This window comes from Palaemon carinicauda, chromosome 22, assembly GCF_036898095.1.
Source record: "Palaemon carinicauda isolate YSFRI2023 chromosome 22, ASM3689809v2, whole genome shotgun sequence".
Lineage (NCBI taxonomy): Eukaryota > Metazoa > Arthropoda > Malacostraca > Decapoda > Palaemonidae > Palaemon > Palaemon carinicauda.
In genome coordinates this window covers 95,394,855-95,421,423 of record NC_090746.1, presented here as the reverse complement: position 1 = coordinate 95,421,423, position 26,569 = coordinate 95,394,855, and the positions used below count along the sequence as shown (strand labels likewise).

The 26,569-nt window shown below is 44.9% G+C and overlaps 1 protein-coding gene across 3 annotated transcripts in view; it reads left to right on the top strand.

Annotated features, from left to right (window-relative positions):
- LOC137616642 (lysosomal Pro-X carboxypeptidase) overlaps nt 1-26,569 on the top strand; it is a 124,789-nt gene that overhangs the window by 546 nt on the left and 97,674 nt on the right. The window contains exon 1 of one of the 3 annotated variants that reach the window (XM_068346556.1): nt 3,405-3,520. The exons of 1 other annotated variant lie outside the window; for it this stretch is intronic. The gene's annotated coding sequence lies outside the window, so the exon portion shown is untranslated. Of the gene's footprint in view, nt 1-3,404; nt 3,521-26,569 lie in introns of those variants that run through there. One more of the 3 variants, XM_068346557.1, reaches the window with a different exon arrangement.

Sequence of the window (26,569 nt, the reverse complement as noted above, 5' to 3'; positions counted from 1 at the left end):
ATTTTATTCGACATGAAATTCATCATTCTAACAAATACTCTCTCTTTTGTGATAAACAGTTAAGCTATCAACATTGCATCTGTCTTATGATGACGGTAACACTTATCATCAAGTCAGGAATCATAAAACATCGCTAATACAAAATGAAAAAGATTTGAACCTAACCCTACTTATTTTATTGAATATCGGATAATTCTTTAGGGATATTCTATCTCCATTTTCTTCTTCTATTAGAAAGATCTCAAGCAATCTTAATTAAGGCTTTAGCATGTAAGTGACTTACATAACAAACGAGTTGGCAACGGCAATGGTTTAATGCTAACTTTCATAAACATATTAACTGAAAAACATACATAACATATCGTCTGAATAATCGTTGTTAATTGCATAACAACAGGTAAAAATATCCATGTGACAAAAGAAGTACTAAAATACTCATCTTAATCTTATCACTAAAGATGCTGTCTAATTACAACATCCTTTGCTTCGAAGAAAGTTCATGATTAAAGAACATGATTCACCTTTAAAAATTATGGACATTTGAAACTTACACTTGATACTAGTTTAATGATTACCTTTCGAATAACACTGTTTTTATTCTCTTGATTTATATATATATATATATATATATATATATATATATATATATATATATGTATATATATACATATTTATATACTATGTATATATATATATATATATATAGAGAGAGAGAGAGAGAGAGAGAGAGAGAGAGAGAGAGAGAGAGAGAGAGAGAGAGAGAGAGAGAGAGAGAGAGAGAGAGGCTATATCATCATCAGCTGTCACTAGCTCCCCGAAGAACAACGGCCTCAGACATGTTATTCCACTTGCGTCTGTTTATGGTCTTTCTATGCCAGTCCAGTCCACCCCCGCAAACTTTCTTATTTCGTCAATCCATCGTCTTATCTTCCTTCCCCTGCTTCTTTTGCAATCTCTATGGACCCATTATGTTATTCTTAATGTCCATTTACTACCTGTCATTCTCATAATATGTCCGGCCCTTGTCCATTTCTTCTCTTTATATTTTGTTTGGATATCTTCTACTTTGTTTTTTATTTGTATCCATGTCGCTCTCTCTCCATAGCTCTCTGAGTTGTAATTAGCTTATGTGGTAAGGCTTTAGTAAGGCTCCAAGTTTATGAAGTGTAAGTTAAAACTGGTAGGACCATTTGATTAAATACTTTAGTTTCTAAAGAAAATGACATTTTACTTTTCATATCATTTAGTTTACCAAAATTCCTCTATTCCATGGTTATTCATTTTTATTTCGGTCTTGTGTCCTGGAGAAACACTTACTGTCTGTCCTAAATACGTACTGTATATCCATTAACAGTCTATAGAGGTTCGTCCATAACTCTTATTTATTGCTTCTCTGCATTTTCATTGAACAGTATCTTAGTTTTACTCATATTCATTTCAAGTCCTACATTTCCGCTTTCTCTATTCAAATCTTCAATCATCTTTTGCAATTCTTCCCATGATTCACTAAACATAATTATGTCATCTGAATTTTTTTTAAGTTGCTAAGGTATTCCCCATCAATATTATTTCCAACATTTTCACAAGAAAAATTCCTAAAAACTACTTTAAGTATGCTGTGAATAATTAGGGAAAGATGAAGTTTCCCTGTCTAACTCTTTTCTCAATCAGAATTTCCTCATTATCTTTATGAAGTTTCTGGATGGTTGTACTGCGCTTCCTGTATAGATATCTTCAAGTGTTCTAGCATAAGATTTGTCTAATGTTTGTCTTTGAAGGGCATTCATTACTGATAAGGTTTTGACAGAATCAAAAGCTTTCCCATAGTCTATAAATGGCATACATAGTGGTTTGTCATATTGCGCTGATTTTTCCATTAGCTGGTTAATTAATTACATGGATATTGTCAGTTGTTGTATATCCACTTCTAAAACTTGCCTGCGGTCTTGGTTGATTAAAGCCTAACTGTTTTCCTATTCGGCCTAACATGACATTTGTGAATATTTTATATATTGATGAAAATATTCTTATTGGCTGGTAATATTTTAGGCCTCTTTATATCCCTTTTTGTGAATTAGTATCAGGATAAAGTTTTTCTTAGTTGTACGTATAGAGCATTCTTGCAGATATTTTGTGTAAAGTTCAGCCAATTTTACTACTATGGAATCTCCTCCATATATCATTAAATCAATTGTTATGCCATCTTCTCCTGCTGCTTGCCTCTTTTCATGCCTTTTAATGATTTCTTTACTGTTCCTAAATTCTAAACTTTTAGTTTTCGTTCGCCTTTCTTATAAATTTAACTTTCCTGTCAAATTTCGTTCTCGTGTTGGTGTTGTGTTCATGTGTATCTACTCTATGAAGTAGTGTGTTATCTTAACTTATCTTTATTTGCAAAATTTTCTGTATCAGTAGTACCAGGCCTATAGCATTCGTCTTTAAGTGGTATAGTAATTCATGTTTCATTTTAGATGTATATTTTTATGCCTGACCCGTTATATTCAATTGATAAAATTTTACATAAATGTATATGAATTTGCATGCATCAATTGTTTTGGTCCTGATGATGGAGAAGATTGTTTCTGGAAACCTCGGTTATTTCAGCTTAGTAGGCCTACCCAATCCTAATCCAAAATGCTAAAATTTTTGTTTTCATTCGCCTTTCTTGTAAATCTGAAGCTTTCCAAAAGCGAATGTGCCATTGGCATAGTCACACACCAATCCATATATATAGAGTATGCATATACAGTATGATATGCTGAAGAAAATTCTGGGAGAAATGACAGCGGATGAAACGTAATAGATGATTGATAGATATGGATATGAACAATGGAACCTTCAGGAGAATTCGATGGGAGGAACCTAAGGCCAAGATTAGAAAAGTAGATAGTGAAAATGGAAGGAAGAGATAAAAGAAAAAAGTAGTATATAAGTATATATAAAAGTAAAGAGCCAAGTAGGAGAAGAAATGTTTTATGACAGGAAACCAGATATACTGTAGTTATTTTGTATAGAGCTAGGGCCCCTTGATTCAGACTAAATGTATGAAAAGACGTAAAGGAGGAAGTGAAGAATGTAAGCTTTTTTGGAACAGATAGAAGACCTCTCTAATTTCTTACTTTACTATCAAGAACTCAACGAAGAAAGAAGAACAAATAAGATAATTGCAGCAACCATACGTAGAGGAAAAGACGACAATAAGAATCCTTTTATTTAATGAAGAAGGAATAGAAGAATATTCTTATGTGTTTTATATATATATATATATATATATATATATATATATATATATATATATATATATATATATATATATCTGTGTGTGTATGTATGTGTGTGTGTAAAGAAAGAGAAGAAAATAAAAGAACTAAAAAAAAAGGAAACTAAGGAGGTGCCGATGTAAAGATAACACCTCCACCCAACAACTCTGAGTAAGTTTGTAAACAAAACAAGTGGTTGGCGATAACATTTGAAGTGTAATCCTACGTACTCTCTAAATATTACATCAAAAGTGTTTTATGTTTGTATCTATCTACATTATCTGCATTATTATGGCTTGGACTACTTTATAGGGTCTACTGTAGACTAGCTGAAACTCGCTACAGTTGTCAGGATGATCAAATGAATGTGGACAAAAGGGGGCGTAAGCCGGTGTGACGGTCTGAACGATCCCGCGGTCTCGGAATTCTCCTTGACATTGTATAATGGTTCTTTTCCGCCATTAGCTCGCTTTGCTCGCATGAAAATAAAACATCAAGCTCGTATGTACTGGCAAGCGGTAATGTTGAGCTGCGCACGCTAACATTACAGGAAAATAAAACCAACCTCGTATGCACTGGCAAACGGTAATGTTCGCGCATGCGCAGATTATCAAGGAGAATTCTGAGACCGGGGGATCGTTCAGACCGTCACACCGGCAAGTAGTTGTAGTTCAGGTGTGAGTTCTATTAAAGGTTATAGGTGTCTGGTTTCAGTTTCAGTTCCATCAGAATAGACGCTCACCAGAACGTCAGCCGGGCAAGCCCAACCTCCCACTGTGGTGCCCTACCACAGCAGTGGCCTCCCCAGTAAACAGCTTAAACTCACGGTCCTGGGTGGTGATCGATCTCTTGCCATGCGAATGCTAGGCAAACACGTTACCACTGTACTAACCAGGAGGCTAGAATTTTGTCTTATCATTTGCCATTGATAGTGCCTAGCTTTGGATATAGCAATATTGATATTGGGGGTTGAATGAAGTCCGTTGGGACAGACGATAACTTTCTTATTACTACCCGTGACTGGTGTCCGCACACCAGTCACGGGTAACGCCTGCATGGAAAAGGAAAATAACCTATTTTACTAAATCCTAGAGATTTTAATTAACCTAAAGTGCCCCCACTTAAGCTTTTCTATGTTAGCGTATCCCCTGCAACCCCCAAGTTACTTTTAATAGAACTAAGGTTGATAGATTATGCTTTAATTTCTAACAAAACTGTAATTCGCTTAAAGAAATGATTGCTGGCTAATTAGTCATTTGTTCCTTCATTAATACAAACCTTCATCCTTTAATAGGAGATGCAGTCAAGCACAGCTGGATCTCTACAGTTAAAAACTTTTAATGAAGTGTCGTTAGAAGTCGGTAGTTACCTGATAAGTGGTGGGAAATCCCGCCCCTTCTTCTGGTACACTGAACAGTCACCTTGATTCTTACTGCTGAATAATACAGCTGTGCTACTGGATGTTCTTCAAATTTGGCTTTTAAAATTTTCTTTTTTTAATTCTTGGACAAGTCTCTTTTTCCCGTTAATAATGCTGGGTTATGCCTCTGGACTTTGGTATTTTATGACAGTCTTTGGAGAGGCCCACTAATATTTCTCCCATGTGCCAAACATCCCTGGGCTAATAATGTAAATGAGTGGAATTAACTTTGAACACTTTATTTGTGAACATTGAACAGTCTTCTACAACAGAAATTCAAAGAGCATCAACACACACCCGGATATTGGCGCTTGCGTAAATAACAAGAGTGGAAACATTGGTCGAAAGAAGATCGGTGGAACAGCTGTGCGGCACTACATTTTGTACTTTTAACAGAAGCTATTAATTTTTAATAAACGGAATAAGAGCAACGCACATTTCTAAGCTAAACAATTAGCATACAAGCCACAACATTGACTAAGTTATTAGATGTAGTAATACCATCACAACAGAGTGTACTGTACTTTACAGTACTAAAAGTAAGATACATAGAAAATATATGAACTATAATAGTCCAAAGGTATTATATACATGATATATAAATCTTTCTAACTGGAACATCATATCAAAGTAAACATGCAAATCATGGAATGTACACAAAAGACTAGACTAACCTAACTCTTGAGTTAAGCGCATTTACTTAAAACATTTGTATAATTTTATGTTATGGTCCTGTCTTACATGCAGTGTATTCTCAAACTTATAACAAATTGAAATGCATGCAACAGAACAAGTGGGATGTAAAGAATGGTCTTTTTGACTGTCCACAGAATTACAAGTCTTTGTAGGTTATACCATAACTTTCAACAATAGAGAGACTCCGTGAGTTTTCTTGACAACTAACTTGTCGTGTCTTCATCTTGGAGGCAATGCTCTAGGACCAAGGAAATAGACTTCTTTTTGCCAAGATAGAAGAATAGTGTTCAATCAGTAACCCAGCTGCATGGCTAGGCCAAAATAGAGGGCCAAATTATGCTGATAACATCCTGAACATTCGTTTCAGCAGAGGGAGGTAGCACCATTGCTCCCACATGACCAAGAACTGGCTGAACGATAAAATCTTCTGGGTCTTCCCTTGTTATTGGGGAACTTGTTCTATGGGAGCTCCCACTCCAGCGATTGCTTCTGGGTTATTGGAAGCATCATGAGTTAGTTGCCAGCATGTTTTTTTAACTTTCAGTTCCGGTGAAGAAGTAAACATGGAATGATTTAGCTTTGTGGCTGACTGACGGTTTCATCTCCAGGGAAGTTCCACTCGAACCCCACATCTAGGGATCCTACCATTCATAGACGAATCCAAGGAGGATGGGACACAGCTGGTGTACATGACGACTTCAAGGAACTGGTACACTGAAGAAAGACACCTGCTTTTCAGCCTACTGGTAATGCATGCAGTGTAACTAATACTTTTCTTTGTACGTAGAATTGGTGAAGTACTTGGTACTTAGGGCTTGTTTCACAAAGCCTTATCGAACAGGCACACTCTCGGGAAGTTGACAAGGTAAGGCTGTTTACAAGGTTCTTCTTGGCAGGAGAGCAATTCAAATAAACACACTTGGTCAATAGTAACTCAGTGTAGGACTAATTGTGATCCCTTCACCATTGTAGGGTGGAAAGGCTTCTTACATCAGGCTGTCACCATCTCCTGACTCGTTTTCCACTCACTTGGACTTGAACTTACAGTTTCTGCTCCTCAGTCCCAGTCCCTGTTCCATTGGAATTCTATATGCTTCCACTTTTCTGCTCGGCTTCCTGTTTTGCAGATCACTTATCTGTCGGTTGATGACAGTATGACCATGATTGCTCCAAGGGGCCATAAGCCAATTAGCATCCAAATAAGTCATTTCTTCTTTTATCAAGGAAGCTCTTAAATCTTTGCAGTGAAGAATACTTCTTATCTCTTGAACTAAGTTTTCAACTAGGTCTTAAGTCTTAACTCTGCGAGAATCAACCAGACCATTAGGATCTCATATGAAGCTCAAGCAGCAAGAAAAGATTCACGACTTTGCAGACCCCTCAGGGGATCCCCACTTGAACAGTGGAACGGACAGTTGATAAGGCTTCAACCCTCTAATATTCTCGACTAGATTGTTCATAACGGAGCAAGTAGAAAACAACACAACTTTCCCTGTGTCACAAGTCATTCAGAGTTTTGCTTCACTTCAGGACCTACAACCTAGCCATTCAGGACTGAAGATCCTTCTTCATCTCTTCCCTACGAGAAGTGACGAGGAGGGACCAGAATTATTGCCGCCCGATTCTTGGAGGACACTACAATTAAGGGAGGATCCTAGAATACTGTTTCTTTCTGGGTTTGTAAGATGATCAGATGTACTTTCCTTACAGGTAAGGAGATGGAGGGACCTTCCCGGATTCATGCGCATGCAGTCAGGCATATCTGATCTATCCCAGCACTCAGGAAGAACCTGTCAGGGGCATAATTCTTTAAGGCAAGAGTCTAATAATGACAGAACTGTCTCTGCCCATTACTTACTGGAGTATACCGACAGGTCCCTGGATACTGGCATATCCGTGGCCTGGTGGTAGTTGCTCAGCAGATTGAGTAGCAAATCTAGCTCCTTCATGGAACAAGAAACTTCTCTTCTAAGATAGTAGTCATGATGCAAGTCTAGAATTAGAGGTAAATAGACTGGCCCTTCTACCTCTTCCTTTGAGGTGGAGCAGTCGCTCCGCTATTTGCTTGATTGGATGTAGGGGAGCCACATTTATGAGCAACTTTTCTTACAAATAAGGTTGGTTTAGAAGTATTTCCCCCATCTTCCCAGATGAAGGTGAGGATGACCAAATGTATGCAACCCATTTACAGTATTTTCATAATGACCATACATTCTGGCAATAGATCTTCCACACTGATATAGGTTTTCCTATATCATGCCCAGGTTGTAAGGAGGTTGATGAGAATCATCACTTTTGCTCTTAGTACAAGACTTTTCCTGGATAGTAAATATAGGGACTTCTCCTTCTTATGGATGTGTCTCATATTAAAGGACAAGGGTACTGTATGTATTTGTGTAGGAATAAATTGCAAATTTTTAGTCTTTTGTATTTTTGCTAACTCTACAAACCTGAATTATTTAGATTTCACTTCCCTAGGACCTAGGCTGAAGATCAAAGCTAGAGCTCAGTGGTCTGTCAGGTTTGGGGGCGGCTTCCCCGCCTTCGAGCAATGACTACCGTCACCTCATTAAAGTTTTAACACCTGTATCCAGCTTTGCTGAAAACATACAGTACTCCTGTTAAAGGACTTGTGCTTGTATAGTTAGAAAATATGCAAATTAGATTTGTGATTTTTCTTATGTGATGAAAAATTACTCCATCCTAGGACTGCTGGTTGGACTTACTGTATTGGGGGCAGGTTAAATTTACAGTAATTGTGACTAATTTAGATTTACCACTTTTTTTTCAATATTAAACTTACCCGATAATCATGTAGCTGTCAACTCCGTTGCCCGACAGAATTCTATGGAGGGATACGCCAGCTATCACAATACTAGAAGGGGGTGTATTTACCAGCGCCACCTGTGGCCAGGTACTCAAGTACTTCTTGTTGACACCTCCTCAATTATTCCTCTGTCGTGCTTCCGGCTAGACGTTCTGGGATACGCTTATGTTCTTGGAGTATTTTCACGACTTTGGTGAAGTATTTCTCTTTGATTTCGGCTGTCGCTTTACTGGAAACTTCTATTTTTCAATATTAAACTTACCCGATAATCATGTAGCTGTCAACTCCGTTGCCCGACAGAATTCTATGGAGGGATACGCCAGCTATCACAATACTAGAAGGGGGTGTACTTACCAGCGCCACCTGTGGCCAGGTACTCAATCATTTGTTGTTTACACCTCCTCAATTATTCCTCTGTCGTGCTTCCGGCTAGACGTTCTGGGATACGCTCATGGTCTTCGAGTTTATTCATGGATATTTGGTGAAGTATTCTCTTAGATTAACGGCTGTCGCATACTGGAATCCTTTTTATATTAGCTAGTTAGCTTTTATATAAACTCTGATTAACGGTTAATGAATTTTTGCTTGTTTTTTGGATCACCCTTTGACTTACTCTTTGAAACAAGATGTCTGACGTTTCGCAAGCTCCCTCCCATAGACGATGTAGGTCTTGCAATAGGCGTATTCCGAAGGTCTCGGTAGATCCTCACACCGCTTGTTCTGACTGTAGGGACAGGCCCTGTCTATTAGAAAATCGGTGTGAGGAGTGCGCCGGACTTTCGGAATTGGATTTTGTACGTCTTTTAAAATATTCATCCAAGTTAGAGAGAACTAGAGCTAGGAGAAGTTCTTCTCACTCTTCTATGTTTTCCTCACCTCATGATCCCCTACCTTTTCCTACCCCTGTAGTGGCTACCCCCGAACCTACTGTGTGCCCTCCGCCTGATATGTCAACTGTTTTGCGTGCTATTCAGGCTTTAGGAGACAAGGTAGAATCAGTGGTAAGTGACCATAAGTCTCTGATGGCCGAGGTTAAAGAACTGAAGGTCAAGAGTGCAGTGGGTGGAAATAGTGCCAGTGCTGTGACGAGTGCTAGTGTCTGTGCAGTGCCAAGTGCTAGTGGTGCCAGTGTGGTGCGTGAGGATTTTTCTGTGCGAGCCAGTCGTCCTCCCAGTCCGGGACCTCTTGCAAGCTCCCATGCCCAGGGGAGAAGCAATGTCGAAGGGCTTAAGGGTTCGACAGGCCTTGTTAGGCGCACAGAATTATCCTCGGTGGTTGCGGGCGTGTCTTCCTTAGACCGTCACTCCCACCTGCAGACGATTGAGCCCGTCTTCTCGTCCGCTGATCTTCATGCAGGGAAGAAACGTTGGTCTCAGGTCTCGAGACCGCTGAAACGTAGAGTTCAGTCAGCGAGTGCTCAGCCAGGTTGCAGTCATTGGCTCAGCTCCGACTCGCCTCTGTCATCGATCGACAGTACTCCGCCCAAGAGGAGTAAGGTTCTGCCCATACAGACCCCGACTGTGACTTTACCTCAGTCTTTTATCGCTTCTGCCGACCCCAAGTGGACCCTGCTTCAGTCCATGCAAGTTCAGCTTTCGGACTTAATGCGTGAATGTCGGGCTGAGAGTGTTGCACCTCCTGCACTCCCTCCACCTGTTCTCGCTGCACCTGTGCTCGCCCAGCCTGCACCTGCTCCGCCTGTGCTCTCCCAGCCTGCACCTGCTCTGCCTGCACTCCCTCCACCTGTTCTCGCTGCACCTGTGCTCGCCCAGCCTGCACCTGCTCCGCCTGTGCTCGCCCAGCCTGCACCTGCTCCGCCTGGTCGCAGCACCATCTGCCAGGCGTACGATGTTGAACCACTTTCGGAGTTTGCTGTTCACAGTGTTGTTCAGCCTCAGCCTTCTTTAAGGCAACCTTTGCTTGGGGATCAGGAGAGTTACACTCTTCCTCCTCCTCCCCTTGCTGCTCCACCAGTGGTGCAACTCTCGGTTGGGGTACAACAACCTCTCCCCTCCGTGAGTCTGTCTGCTGCACCAGCGCTGCACCGAGTTCAACCCTCATCTAGGCAAGCTCATCTACACCATGCACTTGCGCCTCAGGAGCCTCAGCTTGCTAGAACTTTACCTTGTTCTGCGCAGCCTCAACCTTCTCATGCTCCACTCATCTCTCAGGAACAGGAACGGACTTCTCCGCCTCCGTCCTCCGTTCAGCTGGTGCATTCCTTGGGTGCAACTCTTGCTAGGAGTCAACCTCCTTCACCCTTGCACCTGCCTTCTGCTCCGACTGTTGTTCAACCTATGCAGTCTGAACCTCAGGTTTTCCCTCAAGTTGAGGAAACCTCTGCTGTTGTTCCTACCCGTTCTGACTCTGCGGTTCAGCATTCTGGTCCTTTTGCTTCGCTACCTTCTGCTGATGAAGTGTCGGATGATGAGGAGGCACATCTTGATCCCTCATCAGACGTGGAGGAGTCTAAGCCTTCTCCATTGTCTGTTGATTTTAGAAAGGTCTTGGCTCTACTCAGGGAGCTTTACCCTGACCACTTCGTCTCTGCTGTTCCCCGCTCTCCTCCATCTGAGTTTTTCGCTAGGCGTGCAACAAGCTAAGTCGTGCTATACTAAGCTTGTCCTAGCTAGATCCTCCAAGAGGGCCTTAAGGATCTTAGGGGATTGGCTTCAGTCTAAACAACACCTGGGCAAGACTTCCTTCATGTTCCCTCCAACGAAGCTCGCATCGAAAGGTTGCGTTTGGTATGCCACAGGGGAAGCACCAGGCTTGGGAGTTCCTGCCTCTGCCCAGGCTGACTTCTCAAGTCTGGTGGACTCGCCTAGGAGGACTGCGATGAGACGCTCGAAGGTTTGTTGGACCTTCTCAGACCTGGATCATCTTCTGAAAGGGTTGTTCAGAGCTTTCGAGATGTTCAATTTTCTCGACTGGTGCCTGGGAGCCCTCAGCAAGAAAACATCTCCTGCGGACAAAGACTCTGCCATGTTAATTATGTCTTGCATGGATAAGGCTATCAGGGATGGATCGGGTGAGCTAGCGTCGTTATTTGTATCAGGGGTGTTGAAGAAAAGAGAACAACTGTGTTCCTTCCTCTCAGCCAGCATTACACCGTGCCAGCGGTCACAGCTCCTTTTTGCTCCACTCTCAAAGTTCCTCTTTCCCGAGGAGCTAGTTAAGGACTTGTCGGCTGCCCTGATACAGAAGGACACGCACGATCTTGTAGCTTCATCGGCTCGTAAGTCTAAGGTTACCACCTCTGTCCCCAAGACTTATCGCTCTCCAGTGGCTGATACCCCGGCCACTAGGTTCATACCGCCCTTTCGTGGTAGAGCCCCCAGCCGAGGAAGCTCCCGTCCAGACTCTCACAGGGGCAAGTCTAAGAAAGGACCCAGGACATCCAAGGGAAAGCACTGACTCTCAGATTCTCCAGACAACAGTAGGTGCCAGGCTCAAGATCTTCTGGCAAGCCTGGGAGAAGAGAGGTGCAGACGCACAGTCTGTCAGTTGGCTGAGGTACGGTTACAGGATTCCATTCTGCCTCAAACCGCCTCTGACCACATCGCCCATCAACCTCTCTCCCAACTACAAAGAAGAGGACAAGAGGCTAGCATTGCAACAGGAGGTGTCGCTACTTGTGCAGAAGAAGGCAGTGGTTATAGTCCGGGACCATCAATCCCCGGGCTTCTACAACCGTCTCTTTCTTGTGGCCAAAAAGACAGGAGGTTGGAGACCGGTGCTGGACGTCAGCTCTCTCAACGAGTATGTCACCAAGCAGACGTTCACAATGGAGACGACCAAGTCGGTCTTAGCAGCGGTCAGACAGGAGGACTGGATGGTCTCGTTGGACTTGAAAGACGCATACTTTCACGTTCCCATTCATCCAGACTCCCAACCTTTCCTGAGATTCGTTTTCGGAAAGGTTGTCTATCAGTTCCAAGCCCTGTGTTTTGGCCTAAGCACAGCTCCTATGGTCTTTACTCATCTGATGAGGAATGTAGCGAAATTCCTGCACTTATCGAACATCAGAGCCTCCCTCTACCTAGACGACTGGCTGTTGAGAGCCTCCACGAGTCGTCGTTGTCTGGAGAACCTCTCTTGGACTTTAGATCTTATCAGAGACCTAGGTCTATTAGTCAATTTAGAGAAATCTCAACTCATTCCCTCCCAATCCATTGTGTACCTGGGAATGGAGATTCAGAGTCGGGATTTTCGGGCTTTTCCATCGGCCCCCAGGATAAACCAAGCCCTACAGTGCATCATGAGCATGCTGAAGAGGAGCAATTGCTCAGTGAGACAGTGGATGAGTCTCACAGGGACCCTCTCATCTCTGGCCCTGTTTGTCGAGCTGGGGAGACTCCACCTCCGCCCTCTTCAATTCCATCTTGCAGCTCATTGGGACAAGGGCTCGACTCTAGAAGCAGTCTCTATCCCTATCAACCAAGAGATGAAGACCACTCTCCGGTGGTGGAAGCACAATCTTCTTCTCAAGGAGGGTCTATCATTGGCCATCCAGACCCCCCATCTTCTTCTCTTCTCGGATGCATCGGACTCGGGCTGGGGTGCGACCTTGGACGGACGGGAATGCTCAGGAGTGTGGAACAAGGAACAAGGATTACTCCACATCAATTGCAAGGAACTGTTAGCAGTCCATCTTGCCCTGTTGAACTTCAAGTCCCTCCTGCTAGGCAAAGTGGTGGAGGTGAATTCAGACAACACCACAGCCTTGGCTTACATCTCCAAGCAAGGAGGGACCCATTCGAGGAGCCTTTACGAGATCGCAAGGGACCTCCTCATTTGGTCAAGAGGTCTAAACCTCACTCTGGTCACGAGGTTCATCCAGGGCGATATGAATGTTTCAGCGGATCGCCTCAGCAGAAGGAATCAGGTCATTCCCACGGAATGGACTCTCCACAAGAGTGTGTGCAACAGACTTTGGACGTTGTGGGGTCAACCTACCATAGACCTGTTTGCCACCTCCATCACCAAGAGACTTCCGCTTTATTGTTCCCCTGTTCCAGACCCTGCAGCGGTTCATGTAGATGCTTTCCTTCTGAACTGGTCCCATCTCGACCTGTACGCATTCCCTCCGTTCAAGATTATAAACAAAGTTCTGCAGAAATTCGTCTCGCACGAAGGGACACGGCTGACGCTGGTTGCTCCCCTTTGGCCTGCAAGAGAATGGTACACAGAGGTACGTCAATGGCTAGTCGACTTCCCCAGGACTCTACCTCTAAGAGTGGACCTTCTACGTCAACCACACGTAGACAGGTTGCACCCAAACCTCCACGCTCTTCGACTGACTGCCTTCAGACTGTCGAAAGATTCGCTAGAGCTAGAGGCTTTTCGAAGGAGGCAGCCAGTGCGATTGCCAGAGCTAGAAGAATTTCCACTCGTAGAGTCTACCAGTCTAAGTGGGAGGTCTTCCGTAGCTGGTGTAGAGCCAATTCAATATCCTCTACCAATACCTCTGTGATCCAAATAGCTGACTTCCTTATTCATCTTAGGAATGAGAGATCCCTTTCAACTTCTACAATTAAAGGGTATAGGAGCATGTTGGCCTCAGTCCTCCGCCACAGGGGTTTGGACCTGTCTTCCAACAAGGACCTTCAAGACATTCTCAAGTCTTTTGAGACGTCTAAAGAACGTCGTCTTTCCACTCCAGGCTGGAATCTGGACGTAGTCTTAAGGTTCCTTATGACATCTAGGTTCGAACCTCTCCAGTCAGCTTCCTTCAAGGATCTTACCCTCAAGACTGCTTTTCTCGTTTGCCTTGCAACAGCTAAGAGAGTCAGTGAGGTTCATGCCTTCAGCAAGAACATTGGTTTCACAACCGAATCAGCTACATGTTCTTTTCAGCTTGGATTCCTAGCAAAGAACGAACTTCCTTCACGTCCTTGGCCTAGATCGTTCGAAATACCTAGCCTCTCCAACATGGTAGGTAACGAACTAGAGAGAGTTCTTTGCCCTGTCAGAGCTCTCAAATATTATCTGAAGAGGTCTAAACCTATTCGAGGACAGTCAGAAGCCTTATGGTGTGCCATCAAGAAACCCTCGAGACCCATGTCCAAGAATGGGCTTTCGTACTATATAAGGCTTCTGATCAGAGAAGCACATTCTCACTTAAAGGAGGAAGACCTTGCGTTGCTGAAGGTAAGGACCCACGAAGTAAGAGCTGTTGCTACTTCGTTGGCCTTTAATAAAAACCGTTCTCTGCAGAGCATTATGGATGCAACCTATTGGAGGAGCAAGTCAGTGTTTGCATCATTTTATCTGAAAGATGTCCAGTCTCTTTACGAGAACTGCTACACCCTGGGACCATTCGTAGCAGCGAGTGCAGTAGTAGGTGAGGGCTCAGCCACTACATTCCCATAATCCCATAACCTTTTTAACCTTTCTCTTGAATACTTTTATTGTTGTTTTTATGGTTGTTACGGTAGGCTAAGAAGCCTTCCGCATCCTTGGATTTGGCGGGTGGTCTATTCATTCTTGAGAAGCGCCTGGGTTAAAGGTTTGGTAGAGGTCCTTTAGTAGGGTTGCAACCCCTTGTACTTTGGCACCTTTGGGTTGATTCAGCCTCCAAGAGGAACGCTGCGCTCAGTAAGGAAGACGAACTTTAAATAAAAGGCAGAGTAACGGTTCTATTCGACTTCCTTACCAGGTACTTATTATTTCATTGTTATTTGAGATAACTGTTATATGAAATTTGGGGATACTTAGCTATCCTTTAATCATGTACACTGGTTTTCACCCACCTCCCTGGGTGTGAATCAGCTACATGATTATCGGGTAAGTTTAATATTGAAAAATGTTATTTTTATTAATAAAATAAATTTTTGAATATACTTACCCGATAATCATGATTTAATCGACCCTCCCTTTCCTCCCCAGAGAGAACCAGTGGACCGAGGAATAATTGAGGAGGTGTAAACAACAAATGATTGAGTACCTGGCCACAGGTGGCGCTGGTAAGTACACCCCCTTCTAGTATTGTGATAGCTGGCGTATCCCTCCATAGAATTCTGTCGGGCAACGGAGTTGACAGCTACATGATTATCGGGTAAGTATATTCAAAAATTTATTTTATTAATAAAAATAACATATTAGCTTAGTTAGCTTTTGGAATTAATTTGATTAATTATGGTGACGAAGAGAGTATGAACTCTCGTTCACCTTTCAATGGCCGACCCTTCCCTTAGACGGAAGTGTTGGTGTCTAAGAGAGTATAGACTCTCTTTCTTAATTTTGCTTAACAAAAGTTATAGATTTATTTTGTATCTCTCCGCCTCTTATAGGCCTCTTCGATTAACTTCCTTTTATTATAAACTTATTAAAATTAATTTTTATATTTGTTTATATTTGACCTTCCTAATAGTAGGCGGTCTTTTCTTGGTACCGAAGTTAATTAACATTGAGCCCGTCATTTCGGTTTTACCTGTTAACATATTATGCTATTTCCGCCACAGAGTTTGAAAGAATTTCTTTGATAGTCTCGTACTGTTTTCAAAGTTGAACTAACGTTTTGTTTTGTCTCTGCAGTTGTTGACGTTCAGAACGTTCAACTTGCACTCTATCGTTACGATAGAGAAAGAATGTTCACGGTTTCACGTTGCAGTAAGAGTAACCGTGTCTAGCGTTTTGTTCATTCTTTCTTAACTTAATGGTTTTGATCCTAATAAAGGAACTTTTCATTTTGGGAAATATTTCAGTTTTTTCCTTTAACAATAATATGTTTTAACGATATATATGATTGGGCTCTTCTCTCAGGTTCTAAGTCAAGAGAGAGAGAGAGAGAGAGAGAGATAGAGACGGAGGGAGAAAGAGGAAGATAAACGTTTCATTCAAGCCTGCCAGGCGTACGAGTAACGTCGTTATCGTTTTTGCTCTTCTCCCTAGTCTCTTTAGGGGAAGAAACTAAACGTTTCTAGAGTGATCTAGTGTTTAGTCTCTTTCCAGACACTGAATTATCTTTCATTAGATTTTTCTGTTACATTGTAATTCTGTTTTCGCAATTACTAACTTTTGAGAAAGGATAGAATTGCGTGTTTCAGGTACAAACCACTTAAAGTTTCGATTTCAGTGAAATAAGTGCAAACAGAAATCAAAGTGATAAGTGATTAGCGCAAAGTATGTCAGTGTTGTGCGTGAGGGTACTTCTGTGCGCGCCAGTCGTCCTCCCAGTCCGGGACCTCTTGCAAGCTCCCAAGCCCAGGGGAGAAGCAATGTCGAAGGGCATAAGGGTTCAGCAGGCCTTGATCGGCGCACAGAAGTATCCTCGGTGGTTGTGGGCGTGTCTTACCGAGACCGTCACTCCCACCCGCAGACGATTGAGCCCTTATTTTGCTCGTCTGCAGAAGAGATTTAGGGGAGAAAATAAAGGCAGAGTAACGCTGGTCTCAGGTCTCAAGACCTCTTAAACGTAAAGTCCAGACCTATGCCAGACGTACGAAGTTAAAGTTCAACAACCCGGATGCAGTCATTGGGTTAGCTCTGACTCTCCTCAGTCATCAGTTGAATGCTCTCCGCCTAAGAGGAGTAAGGTTCTGCCGCAACAGATCTCTGCTGTCAAGGCTTTACCTCAGCAGACCTTAGTGTCTGCCGACCCCAAGTTGACTCTACTGCAGTCCATGCAGTCACAACTTTCGGTTTTGATGCGTGAGTGTCGGGCTGAGAGTGTTGCGCCTCCGCCTCCGCCTACACTCCCTCCGCCTACGCTCGCTCCGCCTGATCGCAGTACCACCTGCCAGGCGTACGATGTTGTGGACTCTACTACAGTCCATGCAAGCACAGCTTTCGGACTTGTTGCGTGAGTGTCGGGCTGAGAGTGTTGCTCCTCCGCCTCCGCCTACACTCCCTCCGCCTACGCTCGCTCCGCCTGATCGCAGTACCACCTGCCAGGCGTACGATGTTGAGCCACGTGCTGAGTTTGCTGTTCCCAGTGGTGTTCAGCCTCCGCCTTCCTTAAGGCAACGTTTACAATGGGATCAGGAGGATTATACCTCTCTTCCTCCGCCTCCACTTGCTGCTCCACCAGTGATGCAACACTCGGTTGAGGTACAACAACCTCTCCCGTCCATGAGTCAGTCTCCTCAGCTCTCGCTGCAGCGAGCTCAACCCTCCACAAGGCAAGCACCACAACACCTTAGCCTTGCGCCTCAGGAGCCTCAGCTTGTGAGACATTTACCTTGTTCTGCGCAGCCTCTTCCTCATCGCGCTCCGCTCACACCACAGGAACTGGAACTTGCTACTCCGCTTCCGCTAACCGCTCAGCAAGCGCAACCCTTGGGTTCAACCACTCATGCTAGGAGTCAGCCTCCTCCACCCATGCGCCTTCCTTCTGCTTGTCTTTTATTCAGCCTTTGCAGACTGAGCCTCAGGTGTTCCCTCAACAGAGTCTTGAAGAGGAAACCACTACTATTGTTGTTCCAGCTCGTTCTGACTCGGCTGTTCAGCATACCTTACCTCCATTTTCAAAACATATGATAATGGAGGTTATTTGTATTACTTATAAAAATATATTTGTATTCCTTGCAATATATTTTTAACAAGATCGCAAAATATGGCAAAAATATGAATCATGAGTTATGAATGTAAGGTAAATATTATGTTGATATTAAAACCCCATGCAAGCATGCATAAAGCACTCTAGCACTGGTCATGGAATTTCTGAGAAAGATTAAACGCCATGCATACGCTCTGCTTTCCTTACAGCAGGCTCTGCTTACAGCAGGCTCTGCTTACTACATGCTCTGCATACAGCATGCTCTGCATACAGCATGCTCTGCATACAACATGCTCTGCATACAGCATGCTCTGCATTCAGCATGCTCTGCATACAACATGCTCTGCATACAGCATGCTCTGCATTCAGCATGCTCTGCATACAACATGCTCTACATACAGCATGCTCTGCATACAGCATACTCTGCATACATCATGCTCTGCATACCTTACCGCATGCTTCTCAGTCACACATCTTTGGTTGTTGCCAACTCACTAAACTGTCAAGCAGTTTCATAACGTTGCCTTCTAGTCTGCTGCTTTTGCACCTGTGAACCCTCACTGAGAGAACTTAGCTTTTCTAGGATATGGTCCCTGTAGATGAGAAAGTTCTTTTCTCCCTCCTTCTGATATTCCCTTGAGGACTCTGTCATTTGGAGGGAGCCTTTAGCTGCATAACCTCTTATGGACTTTTATTTAAGCATAACATGCTTCCAGGGAAGGTAATGGTTCCACTTCAGTCGCTAATCCCGTCTGTTACCACACCTGCTCCCATAGACCTTGAGCTGTGTTGCATGACATGCAGTCCAAGCTTAGTCCTTGTTAGAGGATTTTTTGTTTACGGAGTCAATGTGTCACGGGGAAGACGTTCAACAACCAACAGAAGTGACTTGTTGTGACGCAGTGCGGCAACCTCAGCAACCCGATAAGGAGTTGTCTGTACGACCCAGACAGTCTAGACAGATTCGGGTTGTCACTGTACTTCCTCGCTTGCCCATGATTGACAGTTCACAGACTGTGCAGCAGTATCATGATCTTGTGTCCGGCTCCGTCAGACGACTGGCTTTTAAGAGCTCTCACAAGTCGTCGCTGTCTGGAGATTTTCAAATGGACTATGGATCTGACCAAGGAACTGGGCCTCCTGGTCAATTTTGAGGAGTCTCAGCTCGTTCCATCCCAGACCATTGTCTCCTTGGGTATGGATCTTCAGAGTCGAGCTTTTCGGACTTTTCCGTCGGCCCCAAGGATCTTCCAAGCCCTAGAATGCATCCAGAGCATGCTGAGAAGGAACCGATGCTCAGTCAGGTAGTGGATGAGTCTAACAGGGACATTTTCATCGCTGGCCCTGTTCATCGTGTTAGGGAGACTCCACCTCCCCCCCCTTCAGTATCATCTAGCTGCTCACTGGATAAAGGACATGACGCTAGAGACGGTCTCAGTTCCTGTTTCCGAAGAGAGGAGGTCTTCTCTCGCGTGGTGTAAGAACAGCTTTCTTCTCAAGGAAGTCTACCTTTGGCTGTTCAGAAACACGACCGCCGTCTCCTCTCGGATGCATCAGACACGGGCTGGGGTGCGACTTTGGACGGACAAGAATGCTCGGGAACATGGAATCAGGAGCAAAGGACACTTCACATCATTTGCAAGAAGTTGTTGGCGGTTATTCTGGCCTTGATAAACTTCAAGTCCCTCCAGCTTAACAAAGTGGTGGAGGTGGACTCTGACAACACCACAGCCCTGGCTTACATCTTCAAGCAGGGAGGGACTCTTTCGTGGAAGTTGTTCTAGATCGCAAGGGACCTACTCATCTGGTCTTAAGATCGAAAGCTAACTGGTAACGAGGTTCATTCAGGGCGGTATGAATGTCATGGCAGATCACCTCAGACGGAAGGGTCAGGTCATCCCCACAGAGTGGACCCTTCTCAAGAATGTTTGCAACAGACTTTGGGCCCTGTGGGGTCAGCCAACCATAGATCTGTTCACTACCTCGATAACCTAGAGACTCCTGTTGTATTGTTCTCCGATTCCAGACCCAGCAGCAGTTCACGTGGATGCTTTTCTGCTGGATTGGTTCCATCTCGACCTGTATGCATTCCCGCCGTTCAAGATTGTCAACAGGGTACTTCAGAAGTTCTCCTCTCACAAAGGGACACGGCTGACGTTGGTTGGCTTCGCTCTGGTCCGCGAGAGAATGGTTCTTAGAGGTACTGCAATGGCTGGTCGACATTCCCAGGACTCTTCCTCTAGGAGTGAACCTTCTAAGTCTACCTCACGTAAAGAAGGTACACCCAATCCTCCACGCTCTTCGTCTGACTGCCTTCAGACTTTCGAAAGACTCTCAAGAGCTAGGGGCTTTTAGAAGGAGGCAGCCAGAGCGATTGCCAAAGCAAGGAGAACATCCACTCTCAGAATCTATCAGTCTCAAGGGGAAGTCTTCCGTAGCTGGTACAAGACCAATGCAGTTTCCTCAACCAGTACCACTGTAACCCAGATTGCTGACTTCCTGTTATATCTAAGGAAAGTAAGATCCCTTTCAGCTCCTACGATCAAGGGTTACAGAAGTATGTTGGCAGCGGTTTTCCGCCACAGAGGCTTGGATCTTTCCACCAACAAAGATCTACAGGACCTCCCTAGGTCTTTTGAGACCTCAAAGGAACGTCGGTTGTCCACTCCAGGCTGGAATCTAGACGTGGTCCTAAGGTTCCTTATGTCATCAAGATTTGAACCTCTCCAATCAGCCTCTTTTTAGGACCTCACATTAAAAACTCTTTTCCTCGTGTGCTTGACAACAGCTAAAAGAGTAAGTGAGATCCACGCCTTCAGCAGGATCATTGTTTTCACATCTGAAACGGCTACATGTTCCTTGCAGCTCGGTTTTTGCTAAACGAGCTTCCTTCACGTCCTTGGCCTAAGTCGTTCGAGATCCCAAGCCTGTCCAACTTGGTGGGGAATGATCTGAAGAGAGTACTTTGCCCAGTTAGAGCTCTTAGGTACTATCTAAAAAGGTCTTAACCTTTACAAGGACAATCAGAAGCCTTATAGTGTGCTATCAAGAAACATTCTTTTCCAAGTTCTAAGAACTCAGTTTCTTACTATTCAGGCTTCTGATTAGAGAAACACATTCTCATCTGAAGGAAGAAGACCTTGCTTTGCTGAAGGTAAGGACACATGAAGTGGGAGCTGTGGCTACTTCAGTGGCCTTCAAACAGAACCATTCTCTGCAGAGTGTTATGGATGCAACCTATTGGAGAAGCAAGTCAGTGTTCGCATCATTCTATCTCAAAGATGTCCAGTCTCTTTACGAGTACTGCTACACCCTGGGACCATTCGTAGCAACGAATGCAGTAGTAGGCGAGGGCTCAGCCACTACATTCCCATAATCCCATAACCTTTTAACCTTTCTCTTGAATACTTGTTATGGGTTGTACGGTCGGCTAAGAAGCCTTCCACATCCTTGTTGATTTGGCGGGTGGTCAATGCTTTCTTGAGAAGCGCCGAGGTTAAAGGTTGTGATGAGGTCCTTTAGTATGGGTTGCAGCCCTGTATACTTTAGCACCTTTGAGTTGATTCAGCCTCCCAAGAGGAACGCTGCGCTCAGTAAGGAAGACGATCTTATTAAAGGCAGAGTAACGGTTCAAGTCGACTTCCTTACCAGGTACTTATTATTTCATTGTTATTGTGGATAACTGATTATATGAAATACGGGATACTTAGCTATCCTTTAGTCTTGTACACTGGTTTCTCACCCACCCCCCTGGGTGTGAATCAGCTACATGATTATCGGGTAAGTTTAATATTGAAAAATGTTATTTTTTATTAGTAAAATAAATTTTTGAATATACTTACCCGATAATCATGATTTAATCGACCCTCCCTTCCTCCCCATAGAAAACCAGTGGACCGAGGAATAATTGAGGAGGTGTCAACAAGAAGTACTTGAGTACCTGGCCACAGGTGGCGCTGGTAAATACACCCCCTTCTAGTATTGTGATAGCTGGCGTATCCCTCCATAGAATTCTGTCGGGCAACGGAGTTGACAGCTACATGATTATCGGGTAAGTATATTCAAAAATTTATTTTACTAATAAAAATAACATTTTATTATCCAATTTCTAGAAGAAACAATTCTAAGCAGTAGGATGACAATTTAGGCCTTGAAAATTATGAAGAATCCATAGTGTACATTTGAATGTTGTGTATTTTTTTTTTAAATATTTAACTTAGCCGGTGAATATATAATAGCTGCAACTCTGTTGCTCGACAGACACATACATAAAAAAACTCGCCAGCGATCGCTATGCAGGTTGCGGGTGTGCCCACCAGCGCCAACTGTCGGCCAGATACCACTCTCGATGTAAACAAAACCTTCAATTTCTTCTCTGTCGACGTGTCGACAAGACGTACTTTACTCGCTGTTGAACCTGGAGTTTTTCCCATCATATTTGGTGAAGTACTTTAATTTGGTTTGAGCTTTCGCAGTACAGGTGTTTTTCTTCAAATAAATCCTTGAACTCTTTTTTGAATCGGATTAATTGTTGATGACTTAGATCGTTTTTTTGGAATTTTCCCTTGACTAATTCAAAATGGCTGACCCTTCTCAAGTTCCCAAGTTTCGAAAGTGTAATGCTAGGGACTGTAAGAGGCGTCTTCCAAAGGCTTCTCTCGACCCTCACACTGTTTGTTCCAATTGTCGGGGTAAAACCTGTCAATTGGGAGATCGGTGTGAGGAATGCGTGGGCCTTTCGGAATTCGATTGGATCGAATTTGATAAATATACACGCAGACTAGAGAGAGATAGGGTAAGGAGAAGTTCTTCTAGGTCTGTAGATTTTTCCTCTCCACATGCCCCTGAACCTAATCCTTCCCCTGTAGTGGTTGTTCCTAACCCCCCTCCTAGCACTCAGGAACCGTCTATGCAAGACATGATGCGTGCTATTCATGCCTTGGGGGAGAGAGTTGAGGCTTTAGCAAGTGACCGGAATCAACTTATGGCGGACGTGAAGGAACTCGAGTGCCAAAGTGCCACGGCGGATAGTGTCAAAGTGCCTAGTGTTACGCAAAGTGTTGTGAACAGTGTTGCGACCGAGGGTTCGTCTGTTCGTGCCTGTCGTCCACCTAGTCCGGGACCTCTTGCAAGCTCCCAAGCCCAGGGGAGAAGCAATGTCGTACGACTTATGGGTTCGAGAGGCCTTGATCAGCGAACAGACGTTCCCTCTTTGGTATCAGGCGGATCTCGTCAAGATCGCCCCTACCAAAGTAAGACGAGAGAGCCCATTTTTACCTCGTCGTCCGAAGGTGTTTCACGTAAGAAACCTTGGACCAAGGTCTCTAGACCTTTAAAGCGTAAGTCGGTCCCTTCAGGACAAGTCCAACGTCCCGGATGTAGCCACTGGGACAGTTCGGACCCGTTGCCGTCATCTGATGACTGCTCGCCGCCTAAGAGAGGCAAAGTTGTGCCGTCTCATTCGCTAACCCCGTCTGTTACCGCACCTGCTTCCGTAGACCCTAAATGGGTGTTACTGCAAGACATGCAGTCTAAGCTTGCGTCCTTGATGGAGGACTACAACGCTGAGAAGGTTTCCGTTGAACCTACTGGCCATCAGCCATCCAAGCGTTCTGTTGTGCGTCCTGTTGACGTGGATGTAGCTTTCTCGCGTCAACCAGTTGGGGTGGTACCTCCACCGATGCGACCCAGTGTGGATTTCCAGCCGCACGTTGACGTTAGGCAACGCACTGATGCGATTGGTGACGTTCAGGACGTTCATCAACCATCAGAGTTGACTTGTTTTGACGCGGTGCGTCAACCTCCGCAACCCGGTATGGTGTTGACTGCACAACCCAGACGGTCTAAACAGTCTCGGGTGGACGCTGTGCGTCCTCGCGCACCTGTTGTTGTTGACAGTTCCCAGACTGTTCAGCATTTCCAGGACGCTGCGTCCGGCTCCGTCACGTATGCACCAGTGCGACCGGACTCTGCGAGTCAAACGTTGCCTACACCTTTGCCGTTTTCTCATCAGTTATCGGATGAGGAACTGTCAGATGAGGACGTTGCTGAACCACAGCCTGAGGATCAGCCTTCAGAATTAGATGAGCCTAAAGCAGTTCAACCATCCTTGGACTTTAGAAAAGTCATGGTTGTTTTTAAAGAGTTGTTCCCTGATCACTTTATTTCTGTGGCTCCTCGTTCGCCGCCGTCCGAGTTTGTCTTAGGCGTTCCTGCTACCATGCCTGCCTTTACTAAACTCGTTCTCTCTCGCTCATCCAAGAGAGCTTTACGGCTGTTAGGCGATTGGTTAGAGACCAAGAGGAGTTTAGGGAAGACGGCGTTTGCCTTCCCCCCATCTAAACTCTCGTCTAGATCGAGCGTTTGGTATGCCACGGGAGAAGTTCTCGGCTTGGGAGTTCCTGCCTCTGCCCAGGGCGACTTCTCAAGTCTTGTAGACTCTCCCCGCCGCCTTGCCATGAGACGCTCGAAGATTAGTTGGTCACCCTCGGACCTGGACCACCTTCTTAAAGGCATATTTAGGGCGTTTGAAGTCTTTAACTTCCTGGACTGGTGTTTTGGAGCCCTGAGTAGGAAAATCTCTTCTGCCGATAGGGATGTTTCCTTACTCATTATGTCCTGCATGGACAAGGCCGTCCGAGATGGGTCCAACGAGCTTGCCGCTTCATTCACGTCCGGAGTCCTTAAGAAACGAGAGTCTCTGTGCTCTTTTCTGTCAGCAGGAGTGACGCCATGCCAAAGATCTGAGCTACTCTTTGCGCCCTTGTCTAAGTGCTTGTTTCCTGAAGTCTTGGTTAAGGAAATTGCCTTGTCTTTAGTGCAGAAGGACACCCACGATTTAGTTGCGTCCTCGGCTCGCAAAGCTCCCCCTTTGCCTGCCTTGTCTGCTAGACCTAGGATAGACACTCCAGCGTCCAGGTTTATCCCGCCCTTTCGTGGCAGAGCCTCCAGCAGGGGAGGTGCTCGTGCCGAAGGGAAGAGAGGAAAGAGGAAAGGATCCAAGTCCTATAAGGGCAGAGTCTGACTGCCCGCAACTTCAGACAGCAGTAGGTGCCAGACTCAAGAACTTCTGGCAAGCCTGGGAGAAGAGAGGCGCAGATCAACAATCTGTGAGGTTGCTCAGAGAGGGGTACAAAATCCCTTTTGTACGCAGACCTCCTCTAGCGACGTCCCCCATCGATCTCTCTCCCAGGTACCGAGAGGAAGAAAAGAGACAAGCCCTGAAACTGGAAGTGTCTCTTTTGCTAGAGAAGGGAGCGGTGGTCAAAGTCTCGGACCTTCAATCACCGGGGTTTTACAACCGTCTCTTCCTAGTATCAAAGAAGACAGAAGGTTGGAGACCGGTGCTAGACGTCAGTGCTCTGAATGTCTTTGTCACAAAGACGAAGTTTACCATGGAGACCACAAAGTCAGTCCTAGCAGCGGTCAGAAAGGGAGACTGGATGGTCTCTCTAGACCTAAGGGACGCTTACTTCCACATCCCCATTCACTCAGACTCCCAACCTTTTCTGAGATTCGTCTTCGACGATGTGGTGTACCAGTTTCGGGCCCTGTGCTTTGGCCTAAGCACAGCTCCTCTCGTGTTTACGAGGCTTATGAGGAATGTGGCAAAATTCCTCCATTTATCGGACATCCGAGCCTCCCTTTATTTGGACGACTGGCTTCTCAGAGCCTCTTCCAGTCATCGCTGTCTGAAGGATCTCAATTGGACTCTAGATCTGACCAAGGAATTGGGACTCCTAGTCAACTTGGAAAAGTCACAGCTGGTCCCATCCCAAACTATTCTGTATTTAGGGATGGAGATTCACAGTCAAGTTTTTCGGGCTTTTCCGTCGGCCCCCAGAATAGATCAAGCCCTACTCGTCATCCAGAAGATGTTGAAGAAAGAACGCTGCTCAGTCAGGCTTTGGATGAGTCTGGTAGGAACGCTGTCATCCCTGGAGCAATTTGTCTCGCTAGGAAGGCTACACCTCCGACCTCTTCAATTCCATCTGGCTTTTCACTGGAAAAAGGACAAGACGCTAGAGGCGGTCTCGATCCCGATTTCCGAAAAGATAAAGACTTGTCTGACTTGGTGGAAGGACAATATCAGCCTACGAGAGGGTCTTCCCCTGGCAGTTCAGAAACCCAACCACGTTCTCTTCTCGGACGCATCGGATTTGGGCTGGGGCGCGACGCTGGACGGTCGGGAATGCTCAGGTCTGTGGAACTCGAGTCAGAGGAGCATGCATATCAACAGCAAGGAGCTTTTGGCGGTTCATCTGGCCTTGATAAGCTTCGAGAATCTCCTTCGAGGCAAGGTGGTGGAGGTCAACTCGGACAACACCACGGCCTTGGCGTACATTTCCAAACAGGGAGGTACCCACTCATTGACTCTGTACGAGATCGCAAGGGACCTGCTCATCTGGTCAAAAGATCGAGGCATCTCCCTAGTAACGAGGTTCATCCAGGGCGACTTGAACGTCCTAGCGGATTGTCTCAGTCGAAAAGGTCAAGTAATTCCAACCGAATGGACCCTCCACAAGGATGTGTGCAAGAGACTTTGGGCGGCTTGGGGACAACCCACCATAGATCTCTTTGCAACCTCGCTGACCAAGAGGCTTCCAATCTATTGCTCTCCAGTCCCAGACCCAGCAGCAATACATATAGATGCCTTCCTCCTAGATTGGTCACATCTAGATCTTTACGCATTCCCACCATTCAAGATTGTCAACAAGGTACTGCAGAAATTCGCCTCTCACGAAGGGACAAGGTTGACGTTAGTTGCTCCCCTCTGGTCCGCGAGAGAATGGTTCACCGAGGTACTTCGATGGCTGGTAGACGTTCCCAGAAGTCTTCCTCTAAGAGTAGACCTTCTACGTCAG